We start from the raw sequence: 16,888 nt of genomic DNA, 5'->3' as shown, positions 1-16,888 counted from the left end.
TCCACTTTCCTGTATGCTTCAGAAACCTGGACAATAAAGATCTGTGGAAGAAAATAGAAATGTGGATGCTAAGATGTATGTTAAAAATTCCATGTAAAATCCATTTGACAAATGAAGGTACTCGAAATAGCAAGAGTGAAGAGAACTTTAAACAGTGAAATCCAAGGAAGAAAATGTCAGTGTGTCAGCCATTTGACAAGAGCTGAAAAGTGTTAGCGATCTTTGAGAAGGCAAAGTGGAGGGCAGCAGAAAGAGGGGTCGGCCTGGGCACAGTTGGATGACAGATGCCACAGAGTGGTTGCAGATGAGCTACAGGGGCTGTGAGGATGGTACAAGACAGACGAGCTTGACATACTCTTGGCAGGAGTAGCTACAGGCAGCAGCAGTACAAACTTAGAATTGTTTATTTTTAAAGTAAGATATGAAACTGTATAAAATGTGGACAAAATGTTTGTGGTAAAATTTTCCCCTTTGAATTTAGTCAATTCAAATTTCCAACTATGTAAAAATTTGATTTTTTGCATGCTAAGTTTTTAATTTATTGTGCTTTGTTCATTGTTCAAATTGTTGATAAATTCCAATTTTCTTAGTGCAAAATCTGACTTTGACTTTTCCACAGTGGACCATACTAATTTATTGGTACTCTTGTATGTGAATAATTTATCATGGCTAAGAAATGGTATATCTTACAGATTGAAAGGCAGTTTTATAGTGCCCCAAGTGCTGCCCAGGTTAAGTTTAACTAAATGAACAGAGACCAGAGACCCAAGATCTTTCTGTTAGGCAATGATTAGTATTTCACCAGATCCATCCATTAAGACACAAAGGAAAGAACAAAGAAAAGTACAGCACAGGAACAGGCCCTTTGGCCCTCCAAGCCTGTGCCGATCATATTGCCTGTCAACTAAAACATTTTGCACTTCCGGGTCTGTATCCCTCTATTCCCATCCTATTCATGTATTTGTCAAGCTGCCTCTTAAACACCATTATCGTACCTGCTTCCACCACCTTCTCTGGCAACGAATTCCAGACACTCACTACCCTCTGCATAAAAAACTTGGCCCGCACATCTCCCTTATAGTTTTCTCCTCTCACCTTAACGCGATGTCCCCTAGTAATTGACTCTTCCACCCTGGGAAAAAGCTTCTGACTATCTACTCTGTCCATGCCACTCATAATTTTGTAAACTCCTATCAAGTCACCCCTCAATCTCCGTCGCTCTAGTGAGAACAATCTGCGTTTCTCCAACCTCTCCTCATTGCTACTAACCTCCAGACCAGGCAGCATCCTGGTAAACCTCCTCTGCACCCTCGCCAACGCCTCCATATCCTTCTGGTAATGTGGTGACCAGAATTGCAAGCAATATTCCAAGTGTGGCCTAACCAAAGTTCTATACAGCTGCAGCATGACTTCCCAGCTTTTATACTCAATACCCCTGCCAATGAAGGCAAGCATGCCATATGCCTTCCTGACTACCTTATCCACCTGTGTTGCCATTTTCAGTTACCTGTGGACCTGTACACCCAGACCCCTCTGCCCATCGATGCACTTAATAATTCATAATGTGTCCTTAATCACTGTTCATGTTCAAGAATGTCCTTAAAAAAATGTATCCTTGCTTCTCTACAGAATATTTAACTAAAAGTGAAGTATAGTTCACCTTCACCTGGCGCCTCCTGTTCTCAATTGGGATGGTAACACCTGATGTTGCTGTTTATGTCCGGTAGCTTTGAACTTGAAAGTAACAATGACTGTAAATTCTATTGCTCTCCAAGAGAAAAAGCTTTAATTAAATTTGAAGTTAAATTCATTACTCAGTCTAATATCCTATTAACTGTTTCAGACTCTTATCACTTTTGCCAACTATACAAAAATGTAGAGTGCTTCTTGGGTCATAACTCAGTGACTGCTCAAAATGGCATAACTAATTGTGTCTGGGTTTATTTATTCCTTGTGTTGCTGAGATCATTAATATTTTAATGGAGGGAGCCTCGTGATTTGTAATAAATCTTAAATTAATTTTGTTTTTTCAGGCCTGAAATTCGCTTGAGCAGTACTTGTAAGATGCTGTAATGTGCTGACTGGCCACTATGGGCAGACGATACCCAGGGGCATATCACCGTCCAAATAGCATATGTAAGTATGGGTAGAGCAGTTCATTGCTTTTTTGCTCCAAAAGCTTAATGTGTATAATCTAGAGGTAAATATTTAGAAGGTTCTGCTGGAGTGTGAATTTTAGTTATCGAAAGACATTTGTAATTTTCTTTAAGGGAGCTACGTTTTAATGACTTTGATAAGCAAAATCTATATCTAATGTGAATCATTTGTATTTCAGGTTTATGACTTGGAATTAGGAAGGGGTTTGGAGCATTGAATAATTATAAATGTGAGCATTTGGGAATGTAACACAATGGTATAATTACAGCAATTATGTTCTTTAAAATTTTTTGTGGTTTGAATTTACTTATGTTTTCTATGAGGAACATCACATTAAAATAGAGATCAAATTTGGCACTGGCAGATTTTATGATGTTGGCATGCAATGAATTGTACAGAGAAGTCATACAGAAATGTTGATTTTGCAAAGAGCCCAACAGTTTAGCTAAAGCTGCAGGCTCTGCCAAATACTGAAGTTAGGCGTCACATCTTGGTGCTTTGCTGTAGGTCTACAAGAATGTATGTCTCTGTCACCACTCCAGCTAACTATGCACCAATCCTCAATTTGCTTCTCTCACCGCCTGATGGTTATGTCTCATGGTGGGCTACAGTTGGACAGGAATCGGGAGCTCGTGATCCCTCTTGATGCTAATCCGATTTACCGAGAGGAGATGAGTGCTGCATAATTAGCCTTCACTGTTTTGGCTTTTTATCCCATGCTCGTCATTGTGCTCCAGCCAATTTCTCATCTATAATTTTTAAAATAGCTGCACGAGTTTAAACATTGTGCTCCATTGTTTCTTTCAGTAGAAAAACATTGGTTGAAGAATTTTGGAGTATAACACACCTTAGTAAAATATTCAAAATTTGTATTTGGTGATGACACTTCCCAAATCTGTCTCTTTCCCGCAGATCCATGTTTGACCCCTCCAGTTGGGCTTCCACCCATGTCACGGCACTAAATTGGCCCATCTCAAACTTGCAAATTACATTCAATGTGACTGTAACAAAGTTGAATTATCCCTCCTCATCTTTCTCGACCTATCTGTAGTCATAGACACAGTTGATCACACCACTTCCTTCAGTGCCTCTGCACCAATGGCCAGCTGGGTGGGACTGCCCTCACCTGGTTGCATTCTTATCTGGCTAGTTGCAGAAAATGATAGAAAGGTTGACTTGCATTGATATGGTGCCTTTCACAGCCACAGGACATCCCACAGCACTTAAAGATAATGAGCTACTTTTTGAAATGTCGTTACTGCTGTAATGTAGGAAATGCAGCAGACAATTTACACACAGCGAGCTCCCACAAACAGCAATATGAAAATGACCAGATAATCTGCATTTGTGATGTAGATTGAGAGGTAAATATTGGCTAGAACACCAGGGTTTATCTCACTTTTGAAATAGTGTCATGGGATCTTTTACATCCACTTCAGAGAGAAGACAGGGCTTTGTCTTAACATCTCATCTGAAAGATGGCACTTTTGACAGTGCAGCACTCCCTCAGAACTGTACTGGAATGTCAGCCTGACTTTTGTGGTCAAGCCCTAGAGTCAGACTGGAACTCATAACCTTCTGACTCAGGAGTAAGAGTGCTCCAACTAATCCGTGGCTGACACTAGCATAACCAGAGAATTCCCTGCACTGGCCTTTTTCCCACTTGCGCACCATTTAACTCTGGTGACCCCCAAGTCTGTGTCTTTGGCTCCCTCTGTTTCTGATCTGCATGTTGCCCTTGACTATATCATTGGAAAACACAACAGCAAGTTCCACGTGCACACTGATGACACCCAGCTGTACCTCACCATTGCATCTCTCAACTCCTCCACTGCCTCAGATTTGTCATGCTGTTTGTCTGACATCCAGTATTGAGCTCCTCCAATGAATTATTGGGAAAATTGAAATCATTGTCTTCATACCCTGCCACAGACTCTAGCCCTCTCCCTGGCAACTGCCTGAGGTTGAACCAGACTTTTGTAGCCTTTGTGTCATATTTGATCCTGAGGTGATGGCGGAACTTCATCAAAACCACATACTTCTTTCTGCATAGTATTGACTGGTTCTACCCCTGCCTCAGCTCACCTGCTGCTGAAACCCTCATCCATGCCTTTGTTACGTCGAGATTTTCCTCTTCCAGGTTCTATATAAATGCAACTTATTGTAAATCTTATATTTAAATTATTGTATACAGAAGTCTCTGGATGATGCAATAAGAATACTGTATTTTCCATTTCTGACCTGGATTCAAGTTGTACCACTAGGCTGAAGGTTTCAACTTTCTGACAGCTGCAACTGTATGTGGTGACCAACAATTTGTATTTATATAGCATCTTCAACATTGTAAAACATCTCAAGGCACTTCACAGGAGCATTATCAAACAAAATTTGATACCAAGCCACAGAATGAGATATTAGAGCCAATGACCAAAAGCTTGGTCAAAGAGTTATGTTCTAAGGAGCATTTTAAAGGAGGAAAGAGAGGAAGAGAGGTGGAGAAGTTTAGGGAAGGAATTCTGCAACTTTGGGCGTTGGTAGCTGAAGGCACCACCTCCAATGGTGGAGTGATTAAAATTAGGATGCTTGAGAGACCAAAATTAGAGGAGCTCACATATAGAATGATTCCAGCACAGAAGAAAGTCCATTGTATCCAGCACGGCTCTCTGCGAGAGCATCTCAACAAGTCCCACTCGCTCTAATGCTGTTTCCCTGTAACCTTGCAAATCTTTTCCCTTCAGATCATTATCCAATTTCCTTTTGAAAGCCACGATTGAATCTGCCTCCTCCACCTTCTCAGGCAGTGCATTCCAGATCCTAATCACTTGCCGAGTACGAAGGTTTTTCCTCATTTCACCTTTGGCTCTTTTAATCACATAAAATCAGTGTCTTCTGATTTTTGACACTTCTCCCTATCTGCTCTGTCTAGACCCCCCATGACTTTGAATACCTCTATCAAATCTCCTCTCGACCTTCACCAAGGTGAACAATCCTAGATTTGCCAATCTATCCATATCATTGAAGTGTCTCATTCCCAGAACCATTCTCATAAATCTTTTCTGCACCCTCTCCAGTACCTTCACATCCTTCCTAAAGCGTGGTGCCCTAGAATTGGACACAATACTCCAGGTGAGGCTGAACCAGTATTTTATAAAGGTTCACCAAAACTTGCTCCATATCAATTCACGGCAAGGTGATCTTCTGGAATTGCAAAATGGCAGGACCAATGGGAGATAATTTTCAATGCCACAAAATACTATGCCACATGTGCACCACCAGCAAAAAGGGTCCACCACCAAATAGCTTTAAGTTCTGTAATCAAATTCTCCAACAGGTAGGTACACGACCATGGGTTAAAAACAATCTTCAATGGGGATTCCTCATTCAGCAGATAACATCCAAAGCAAACTGGGTTCTTAGATTTCTGAGGAGGAATCTTTGGTACTGCAACAAAAATATCAGAGTTGTAGCTTACTAACCATTTGTTTGTTCAATCCTGGAGCATGAAAGTTGTATATGGGATCCTTATATGGTGAGAGATATAAGTAAAATTGAAGTAATCCAAAGACGTACTCTACATGATTCTGCATGAATCCACATGGGGAATACACCAGTGTCGCATCTTTGATTAAAGATTTGGAATGGGAATCACTACAGCAGAGGAGGGAATGAATGGACTGACCATGATCTATAAAATATGCAGTGAATTGATGGGAACTGACAGAAACCAGCACTTGGTGTCCTTTGGCAATGACAAAACATGAGGTAGTTATTCACTCAACTACAAACACTATCTGTTTCCAAGACAGAGTGTATTGTTATAGCCATGTGAGGTGGGGTAAAAATGACTCCCCTAGTTTACTTCTCGAAGTCTGACCATAACAGGGACTTTTGTGAATTTAGAAGCATGAAGGTATTTACTCACTGTGCTTAACCACTTGGGTCCTCGTTGTAAAGAAACTAGTCCTACTTTTCCCCCTTGTGAGAATATACCTCGACTGTCCATGAACTCTCTCCTCTTTAAATGCAGCCCATTATTCCTTATAGTTTTGCCTGCCAATCTTTGATTCCTATTTACCTGGGCCATATCCATTTTCACCCCATTGCAATTGGCCCTTGCCCAGTTAATTATTTTTACCTTGGATTGCTCCTTGTCCTTTTCCATAGTTAGCCTAAACTTTATACTATGACCTCTGTCTACTAAATGTTCCCCACTTACAACTTGATTCACTTGGTTCATCTCATTCCCTGGAACCAGATTCAGCAATGCTTCCCTCCTGTTTGGACTGGGAACTTATTGACTCTATTGAAAATATTCTTATTGAAAATTCTGTTGAACCCACTTTAGAAACTCTTATGTATCTTTGCACTTTAAAGTATTTTTTCATTCATGGGATGTGGGCATTGCTGGCTAGGCCAGCATTTATTGCCTAAATGCCCTCTGAACAAAGCAATTAAGAGTCAACCACATTGCTGTGGGTCTGGAGTCACATGTAGGCCAGACCACGTAAGGACGGCAAATTTTCTTCCCTAAAGGACATTAGTGTTAGTCACATTAGGTTCATATTAATGAACCACATGAGTTTTTGCGACAATCAGCAATGGTATCATGGTCATCGTCAGACTTTTAATTCCAGATTTTTTATTGAATTCAAATTTCACCATCTGCCATGGTGGGATTAGAACCTGGGTACCTAGAGCATTACCCTGGGTCTCTGGAACACTAGCCTAGTGACAATACCACTGTGCCGCCACCACCACCTTCACTATTACTTTTCCTGTCTATATTAGGATAATTGAAGTCCTCCATTGTAATTACCAGATGGTTTTTGCGCTTCTCTGTAATGTATCCTCTGTACCTTCCCAGCAAATTGTTAGCCTATGGAATGGACCCTGTAGTGTAATGGTACCTCTGTTGTTTCTTAACTTAAACTAAATAGATTCTGTCCTTAAGCCCCTAGGATATCCTATCTTTACAGCACTGGTAGTATTTTAATAAATGTTGCCACCCCCATCTCCTTCCTTATCTTTCTTGAACACCTTGTATCCAGGAATGTTTAGTACCCAGTCCTGCCATTTTGTTTTGAGCCATTATCTTCATGATCATATTCGCACATGGCTATCTGCATCTGCAGCTTACCAACCTTACCTACCACAGTCCGTGCGCCCACATACATGTCTAATTTAGGCCATAGCATTTCCTCTTACTCTGACCTGTTAATTGAATCAATTGAGGCTAAGCACCTCAAAGGTTAAAGGTGGAAGACATCGATTGGACGGTTAGTTGAGCGCAGAAAGAGGTACTTACTAACATAATTGAGTTGAGTGGATTCAAGAGATAAATACCTGTAATGTTTCACTCTGTGAATAAATATATTCCAATTAAAGACCGACTTTGGTTTCTTCCTTCAGTTGGCTGTCAGGAATATAACATGACCCAAACTAATAGTTTACTACTTCTTACTCTTGTGCTACCTGTCTCTCCTAATGCTTTGTGCACCTTGCTTTTCTCCTCTAATGTTACCCCCTGATTCCCATCTCCCTGCCAAGTTTTTTAAACCCTCCATAATAATACTAGCAAACTGCCCTGCAAGGACATTGGTCCCAGCTTTGCTTGGGTGCAGCCCATCTGCCCTGCCCAAGACCCATCCACTAGAATCGATCTCAATGTCCCAGGAATCAAAAGCCACCCCCGTCCCGAACATTTCTCCAATCATGCCTTCATCTTCTCTGTCCTTTTATTTCTCTGCTCACTAACCAGTAGCAACAGAGTAATCTACCTTTTGAGGACTTGCTAGTTTCTTTCCTAGCTCCCTAAAATCTGCTTGCAGGACTTAAACCTTCTTTCTACCTATGTTGTTGGCACCGATATTGAGCATGACCTCTGGTTGTCCATCCTCTCCCCTCAGAGGTGCTCTACAGCCACTCTAGTAACATCCTTGACCCTGGCACTAGGAAAGAAATATAACATCCTGGATTCATGTCTGTGACTGCATAAATGTTTGTCTGTTCACCTAACTATAGAATTCCGTATCATTATTGCTTTCCCAATCTTCCTCCTGCCCCCTTTTACAGCTGAGCCAGCCATGGTGACATGGATTTGACTCTGGTTGCACTCTCCAGTGGAACCGTCATTTTTATCCATATTCAGAACTAAATACCAGTTGGAGAGTGAGATGCTCTCACTACCTGTCTGGTCTTCCTTGACTAGCTGGTGGTCACCCATTCCCTCTCTGCCTGTTCATCCTTAAGCTGCAGGTGACCACATCCAGAAATGTGCCATCCATGTAGCTGTTGGCCTCGCAGATACTCCTCAGCGATACCAACCACCACTTAAGCTCTGAAACATGGTGAATGAGCTGCTTCAGCGGATGATATTTCCTGCATGTGGTTATTGTCCTGGAATTTTCACTTGTTACAGGATGTGCACTCCATGGGACTGAGGATCCCTGCCATTTAAACTTAAAAGAAATAAATCAAAGACTTTTTTTAAAAAAACACCTCACCAGCGAGCACCCTCCCTTGTGCTGACGATATTTGCATTTTTTTTTTACCTTGCTCCTTGAGTTCACTCTCCCTCCACTCGGCTACATTGTCCCTTCAGCTTTGGGGCCCTCTCTTCCAGGCTCTTTGAACAACCAATCCACTTGGCTGCCATTCTGCTACATCACTCCTTGGTTAGTTGATGTTCTTTCTCCCTCTCGCTGACTCCCCATGGCCACTTTTTTGTGTGATTCCTCACGGGCTCACTTTTCTCTGTCTCCTGCTGACTCCCTGCCATCACTTTTAACTGTGGGTCTCTGGCACTGTTTTGCCTTAGCCCTGTTCTCTCTTTTGGTGGATTGTGGGGCTAGAGAAGATTACAGCGACAGGGAGAGCTAAGGCCATGGAGTGATTCGAAAACAAGGTTGAGAATTTTAAAATCAAAGTGTTGCCTAACTATGAGCCAATGTAGGTTATCAAGCACCAGAGTAATGGGTGAATGGGCCTTGGTGTGAGTTAGGAGATAGGCAGATGATTTTTGGATGGTTTGGATGGTAGAACATGGGATGTCAGTCAGGAGTGCATTGGAATAGTCAAGTCCAGAACATGGGCACAATCTCAGGATAAGGGGTTGATCATTTTGACTGAGATAAGAAATTTCTTCACTTAGATGGTTGTGAATCTTTGGAATTCTCTATCCCAGAAGGTTGTGGATGCTCCACTGTTGAATATATTTAAGGCTGAGATAGATTTTTGTCTCTTGGTGAATTAAGAGACATGGGGAGTAGGTGGGAACTGGAGTTGAAGCAGAAGATCAGCCGTGATCATATTGAATGGAGCAGTAGGATTGAGGGACCATATGGTCTATGCCTGCTCCTATTATGATATTTAAAAGCACGGAAGAGAGTTTCAGTAGCAGATGAGCTGAGGCAGGGGTGTAGTCAGGTATGTTACAGAGATGGAAATAGTTGATCTTCACAATCGATATCAATGATTTGGATGTGGGGATTAAATGTAATATTTCCAAGTTTGCAGATGATACAAAACTAGGTGGAACTGAGAGTTGTGAGGAGGATGCAAAGACGCTTCAAGGGGATTTGGAGAGGCTTAGCAAGTGAGCAAAATTTGGCAGATGGAATACAATGTGGAGAAATGTGAGGTTATCCACTTTGGTAAGAAAAGCAGAAACAAAGTATTTCTTAAATGGTTGAACTTCAAATGGACTTCTGTGTTCTTGTTCACGAGTCAATGAAACATGCAGGTATGGCAAGCAATTAAGAAGGCAAATGGTATGTTAGCCTTCATTACAATAAGGTTTGAGTATAGGAGTAAAGATGTCTTACTGCAATTATATAATTCCTTGGTGAGACCGCAACTGGAGCGTTGTGTGCAGTTTGGTCTCCTTAGCTAAGGAAAGATACTCTTGCCATAGAGGGAGTGCAACGAAGGTTCATTAAATTAATTCCTGGAATGGAGGGATTGCCTTATGAGGAAAGATTAAATAGATTGGACCTTCGTTCTCTGGAGTTCAGATGAATGAGAGGTGATCTCATTGAAACGTACAAAATTCTTACAGGGCTTGACAGGGTAGATGCAGGAAGGATTTCTGTTGGCTGGGGTGTCTAGAACCAGGGGACACAGTCTCAGAATAAGGAGCAGGCCATTTAGGACCAAGATGAGGAGGAATTTCTTCACTGAGAGGGTGGTGAATGTTTGGAATTCCCTGCCCCAGAGGGCTGTGGAGGCTCAGTCATTGAGTATATTCAAGACTGAGATTGATAGTTTTCTACATATTAAAAACATCAAGGGATATGGGGACGGTGCAGGAAAATGATGTTGAAGTAGAAGATAGGCCATGATCTCATTAAGTGACGGAGTGGGCTCGAAGGGCTGAATGGCCTATTCCTCCTATTCCGTATGTTCTTGGTGATGACAGAACCTCATCTCTGGCTCAGATTAAAGCAAAGATTGCAAATATTATGCTTCTGCCTCAGACAATTACCAGGGAGAGAATTCAAGTCGGTGGCTAGGGAGAAGAGTTGGTGACAGGGTTGAAGACAATGGCTTCAATCTTCCCAGTATTCAGCTGGAGGAAACCTGATAAGCTGTCCGATGATTTGGAGGCAGTGGAGGAGCCAAGAGAGTTTTTAGTGAGGTAGAGTGGAGTGTCAGTGTACATGTGGAAACCGATACTGTGTTTTCAGGTGATGCCGCCGAGGGATTGTATCTAGATGAGAGATGGGAGGGGACCATGAACTGTTCCTTGGAGGTTACCAGAGGTAATGGTGCAGGAAGAGAAGCCACTGATAGTTTTTCTCTGGTTACCAATGGATAGAATACAGACTCACATATGTGGATGATGGTTAAGAGGTGTCTGAGCAGAATATTATGATTAGCCATGTGAAAAGCCGCAAATAGGTTGAGAAGGATGAAAAAGAATAGCCTATCTTTGTCACAGTCACGCAGGCTACCATTTCTGACTTTGAGAGCCATTTTGGTACTCTGGCAGGGACGGAAACCTAATTAGAGGGAAAGAGACATGGAGTTCCAGGAATGGGTGGCACGGATTTGGGTGACAACACATGTCCAGGGACTTTGGAGAAGAAAGGGATGTTGGAGATGGGTCAGTAGTTTGGAAGACAGGACTTAAGATTTTTTTGAGGAGAGGAATGATGACAGCAGATTTGAAGGTGAGGGGGACAGCCTATGAAGACAGAACCCTTAATAATATCAGTTAACATATAGCCTGGAAGGGACATTGGGTAATGAGCAGCTAATATGGATAGGTTTGAGGGGGCAGGAGGTGGGTCTCATGGGCAAAATGAGTTCAGCGGGGCATGAAGAGAGAAACTAGAGAAAAATGCAAGTTCAGGGCTAGGGCAGGGTGAACTTCAGAGGAAGTTAGAGTAAGGGAGGGAAGTGGCAGAGGTAGCTGATCAGATGGTCTCAATCCTAGTGACAAAAAAGACCATGAACTCTTCACCTGTAGTTGAGGATGGAGGAGATAGGGGAGAGGAGTTTAAGAAGATGGTTTACAGTATAGAAAAGGAGCTGGGGGTTGCCTTTGCATTCCAGGATGATCTTGGAATAATGAGCACTTTTGACAGTTGAGAGTAGGATACGATTGCATTTTGCGGCCCAGCCAGATCTAGCAGTGAATGACTAAACCAGTTGTCTGCCATATCTATTCAGTCTGGACTTGGAATGGAGATGAATGTTAATAGGCAGAACAGCCAGACTGAAAGAGGGTAATAGTTTTAATGGGCACTAGGGCATTGATGCTGGAGAAGGGGATGTAGTTGAACGGATTGCTAGCAGCAGAAATGTCATGGTACATGGAGAGCCAGTTGGAATTTTGAAAGTGCAGTAAGAACTGGGAGAGTGTTTCTTCCAAGTACAGGTGGAAGTGGTCTTGGGAGAGGTAAGGGGGATATATGGGTGGAAAACAATACAAAGGAAGTGTCCAGAGATGGTCTTACCTGATCTATCAGTGAAGTGAGTTTCAGATTCTTGACTTACTTTCAAGTGGATGTGCTTTTAAATGCATAAGCTCCTGTAATTAGGTATTGGTTTGCAAAGACTGAGATGCACTTACTTGGCATTCAACACATCCTGTAACTTAATTTGAGTATACTATTAAATAGTTACATTACAAAGCACTGACCCCTGTTATCTTAATAAGTGAAAAGATATTTTAAATTTATTAAATGAGTTAAAAATGAATATGATAATCAATAAATTAAGATATGTGCAGTTATCAATTTAAATCCCTGATCCAGATTCTTACAAAAACAACTTTTAAATTCAGAAGTGTGATGCAACTTTTATTAAAACTATAAATTTCAAATCTTAAATGTCCCTTGCCTCTACTTTTGTTTTTCTAAACTATTTTATAATGTCACAGTGTTTCTAGTAACTGTCACAGAAATGTAACATTTCTGGTGAGTTTTGATGAGATTGGTGCGCAGTGGGACGTCTATCTAACTGTTGACACACTGCGGTTCTTGCCTGAACTCCTCAGTCTGGGCGTAATTAAATATTCACTTCAAGCTGCTGCCCCTGCGGCTGTGGGAGTTTGCATTCCTGGAGCTGCAAAATTGTTGCAGTAGAAAAGTGAAGTTTGTTTCTTATTTAGGAAGGGAATCAAAGGTTATTGGGGTAGATGGAAATGTGGACGTTGAAACACAAACAGATCAGCCATGACCTTATTGAATGGCAGAGCAGACTCCCCAAAACCTGTCCACCATCTACGAGACACAAGTCAGGAATGTGATGGAATACTCCCCACTTGCCTGGATGAGTGCAGCTCCTACAACACTGAAGAAGCTGGACACTGTCCAGAACAAAGCAGTCCACTTGATTGGCCCCACATCCACAAGCATTCACTCCCTCCACCACTGACGCACAGTAGCAGCAGTGTGTACCATCTACAAGATGCACTGCAGGAGTTCATCAAAGCTTCTTAGACAGCACCTTCCAAACCCACAACCACTACCACCTAGAAGGACAAGAGCAGCAGACAGATGGGAACACCACCACTTGGAAGTTCCCCTCCAAGCCACTTACCATCCTGACTTGGAAATATATCCCTGTTCCTTCACTGTCGCTGGGTCAAAATCCTGGAACTCCCTTCCTAACAGCTCTGTGGGTGTACCTACACCACATGGACAGCAGCGGTTCAAGAATGCAGTTCACCACCACCTTCTCAAGGGCAACTAGGGATAGGCAATAAATGCTGGCCCAGTCAGCGAAGCCCACATCTCGTGTATTAATAAAAAAAAGCAGGCTCGAAGGGCTGAATAGCCTACTTCTCCTATTGCATATGTTCATAACTGACATCACTCTTTGCAGAGTGTAAACCATAGAAATTTAAGCCAATAAATGCTCTGAATGAAACTCCTATTTCATGTCAAGTGAAGGGAAAAGGAGGTTGTTAAAGTTGCATGCAACTTCTCACAGATGGAAAACTTCTGAAAACATCGCGGAAAAATTTATAGATAATGCCCTTAAAGTGCAGAAGTTTAGTTTTACCATGGTTCATATCTAGGAGCATCATCTCCAGGAAAGAGCTGACTAACAGCCTTGACAGGGCGACTATGTTCTCAAACACCCAGAAGTCCTGGCTGAAAATGTGAATGATGAAGGCAAACAGTGAAAAGCAACAAGCTAATGTTGATTTAACGGATGTGCAAGTAGTTGGTGGTAGAGCAGGAACTATCTGCCTGGATGGTCACATTGCAGATATTAATAGTCTTGCACTTTAGGAGATGTGGTAAGATGTTGAAATTGGTTACCTGCAGCTGCATTCTACTGTTATTTTGAAGAAGAGCAGCTGAAAGTGCTGGCTCTGCTAAGCAGTGCATCAACCACTTGTTTAACACATCTGTGGCAGCGCATTGGTTGAAAACTATGATCCCTATGTTACACCAGAAAGAGGCCGAAAATCTGAGGGAGGAAGTGACCTTGACTGGCACTGGCAGCACTTTTTATGTTGGCTGCAAATCTTGCAGCAGATGATACAAGTCTACAGCTGCCTCCCAGCTAAAACTAAGTCTGAAGAGACCTGGATCTGCAGCTGAGGATTCTGCGTAATGACAGGTATGAGCAATCCTCCTTTGGCCTTTCTGGCATGGCATCTTTCATCTCCTTTGTAGCTTATTTGAGATTCTGTGATGAGAAGCTTAGAAAGCAACCCCAAGGTCTTGCATTAGAGGAGCAGATTTTAGCGAATGACTGTGTACGGTTTAATGTGTATACCCACTGAGCCATTGGTGAGACAATGAACCATACTTTCTAAAAGATTTGTGTTAGTTGCTGCAAGAATTGCCTTATCTACATCTGTGAAATAAATTTCACGTGGGATTATGTTTTTGTGGTAACTACATCTTGTGAACAGGTGGAATAAGTAAAGGCATTAAAACTGGCATTTGTTTTGTATTGGGTTTATTTTGCTGCGTTGAAAATTCCATTGCTGAAATAGCTGGATAATTGGAATGCTGAATTCCAACTTTTAACTGGCAAAATTGTATATCTGCTACTTGGCTTCTTAGAAAGCATTTGCAATGCTGTATTATCTCATCTCTGCTGTTACTCTGATTTTTCAGTGCTTTCAAATGGCATGTTTTGGTTGAAAATGTTGCTCACACCCAGGAATGGTGAGGGGTTCAACTATGGACTAAGGGCTATTTTTCAATTTGGGTTTTTTTCTTAAATTCACTTGTGGGGTGTTAGGATCACTGGCAAAGGCCCATCCCTAATTGCCCTTGAGAGGGTGGTAAGGAGCCACCTTTTTGAACCATTGCAGCCCATGTGGTGTGGGTACACCCACAGTGCTGTTAGGGAGGGAGTTCCAGGGTTTTGACCCAGCAATAATGAAGGAACAGTGATATAGATCCAAGTTAGGATGGTGTGTGACTTGGAGGAGACCTTGCAGGTGGTGGTTTTAGCACACGCTTGCTGCCCTTGGCCTTCTAGGTGGTAGAGGTGGCAGATTTAGGAAGTACTTTCGAAGGAGCTTTGGTGAGTTGCTCTGATGTATCTTGTATATGGTACACGCTGCTGGCAATGTGCGCTAGGAGTGGAGGGAGTGCATATTTAAGGTGGTGGATGGGGTGTTGATCGGGCAGGCTGCCTTGTCTTGAATGGTATTATTACAGAGCTGCACTCATCCAGGCAAGCAGAGAGTATCCATAATGTTCGTGGCCTGTGCCTTGAAGATTGTGGATAGGTTTTGGGTAGCCAGGAGATGAGATACGCACAGCAGAATTGACAGGTGTGGACCTGCTCTTGTAGCCACAGTATTTATATATATTTTTGGAAAAGAAACCTGGTACAGTATTTATATGACTGATCCAGTTAAGTTTCTGGTCAAAAGTGACCCCCAGGTTGTTGGTTGTGGGGAATTAAGGGATGGTAATGCTGGTTGAGTGTCAAGGAAGAGAGGCGGGTTCTTTTTTGTTGGAGATGGTCATTGCCTAACACTTGCGTGGCCCGAGAGATGTTTGCTATTTATCAGTCCAAGCCTGATTTGTTGTCCGGGTCTTGCTGCATAAAGACATGGATTGCTTCAGTATTTGATGTCATAAATGTTACTGGAGCACTCTGTAATCATCAGCAAACATCGCCATTTATGTCCTTCTGTTGGTGGAAAGGTCGTTGATTAAGCAGTTGAAGATAGTTGGGCCTAGGACACTACCCTGAGGAGCTCCTGCAGTGATGTCCTGGAACCGCAATGATTGGCCTCCAATAAGCACAACCAACTTTCTTTATGCTACCTATGACTCTCAGAATTACAGAATTGTTATGGCATGGAAGGGGGCCATTCGGCCCATTGTGTCTGTGCTGGCTCTCCAATGAGCATTATGACTTAGTGCCATTCTGCTGCCTTTTCCCCGTAACTTTGCACATTGTTTCTATTCAAATAATCATCTAATTCCCTCTTGAAAGCCTCAATTGAAGCTGCCTCCACCACATCCAGGCAGTGTATTTCAGATTCGCACCACTCGCTGTGTCAAAAAGGTTTTCTCTCATCACATTTGCTTCTTTTGCAAATCACTTTAAATCTGTGCCCTCCTGTTCTGGGTTATTTTACGAGCAGGAACAGTTTCTCCCTATCTACTCTGTCCAATCCCCTCATGATTTTGAACACTTCTATCAAATCTCCTCTTAGCCTTCTGCCCTCCATACTAGTCCCAACCTCTCCAATCTAACTTCATAACTGAAGTTTCTCATCCCTGGAACCATTTTTGTGTACCGTTTCTGCACTCTCTCCAATGCGCTCACATCTTTCCTATAGTGTGATGCCCAGAACTGTGCACAATGCTCCAGCTGAGCTTGAACTAGTGTCTTATATAAGGTCAGCATAACCTCCATGCTCTCGTACTCTATGCCCCTATTAATAAAGCCCAGAACACTGTATGCACTAACTGCTCTCTCCACCTGTCCTGCCACCTTCAATGATCAATGCAAATATACTCCCAGGTCCCTCTGCTCCTGCACTGCCTTAAGAATTGTACCCCTTATTTTATGTTTCTACCAAAATGAATCATCTTACATTTCTCCACATTAAATTTCATTTGTCACCTATCATTCTTTTTATTCATTCATGGGATGTGGGCGTCGCTGGCCAGGCCAGCATTTATTACCCATCCTTAATTGCCCTTGTTCAGAGGGCATTTAAGGATCAACCACATTGTTGTGGGTCTGGAGTCACATGTAGGCCATGTAGGTGAGGAGATCAAATTTCCTTCCC

At 42.3% G+C, this 16,888-nt stretch overlaps 1 protein-coding gene across 7 annotated transcripts in view; it reads left to right on the top strand.

Moving 5' to 3' along the window:
- Positions 1-16,888, top strand: part of LOC144683714 (amyloid beta precursor protein binding family B member 2-like) — a 377,962-nt gene that overhangs the window by 119,737 nt on the left and 241,337 nt on the right. For 6 of the 7 annotated variants that reach the window (XM_078547075.1, XM_078547033.1, XM_078547023.1 and 3 more), the window contains one exon: positions 2,034-2,136. The gene's annotated coding sequence lies outside the window, so the exon portion shown is untranslated. Of the gene's footprint in view, positions 1-2,033; positions 2,137-2,335; positions 2,387-16,888 lie in introns of all 7 variants that reach the window. The other variant, XM_078547052.1, reaches the window with a different exon arrangement.

This window comes from Cetorhinus maximus, chromosome 1 (genome assembly GCF_964194155.1).
Source record: "Cetorhinus maximus chromosome 1, sCetMax3.hap1.1, whole genome shotgun sequence".
Taxonomy (NCBI): Eukaryota; Metazoa; Chordata; class Chondrichthyes; order Lamniformes; family Cetorhinidae; genus Cetorhinus; species Cetorhinus maximus.
Note: the sequence above shows the minus strand (reverse complement) of the source record. Positions and strands in the feature narration are given on the sequence as shown.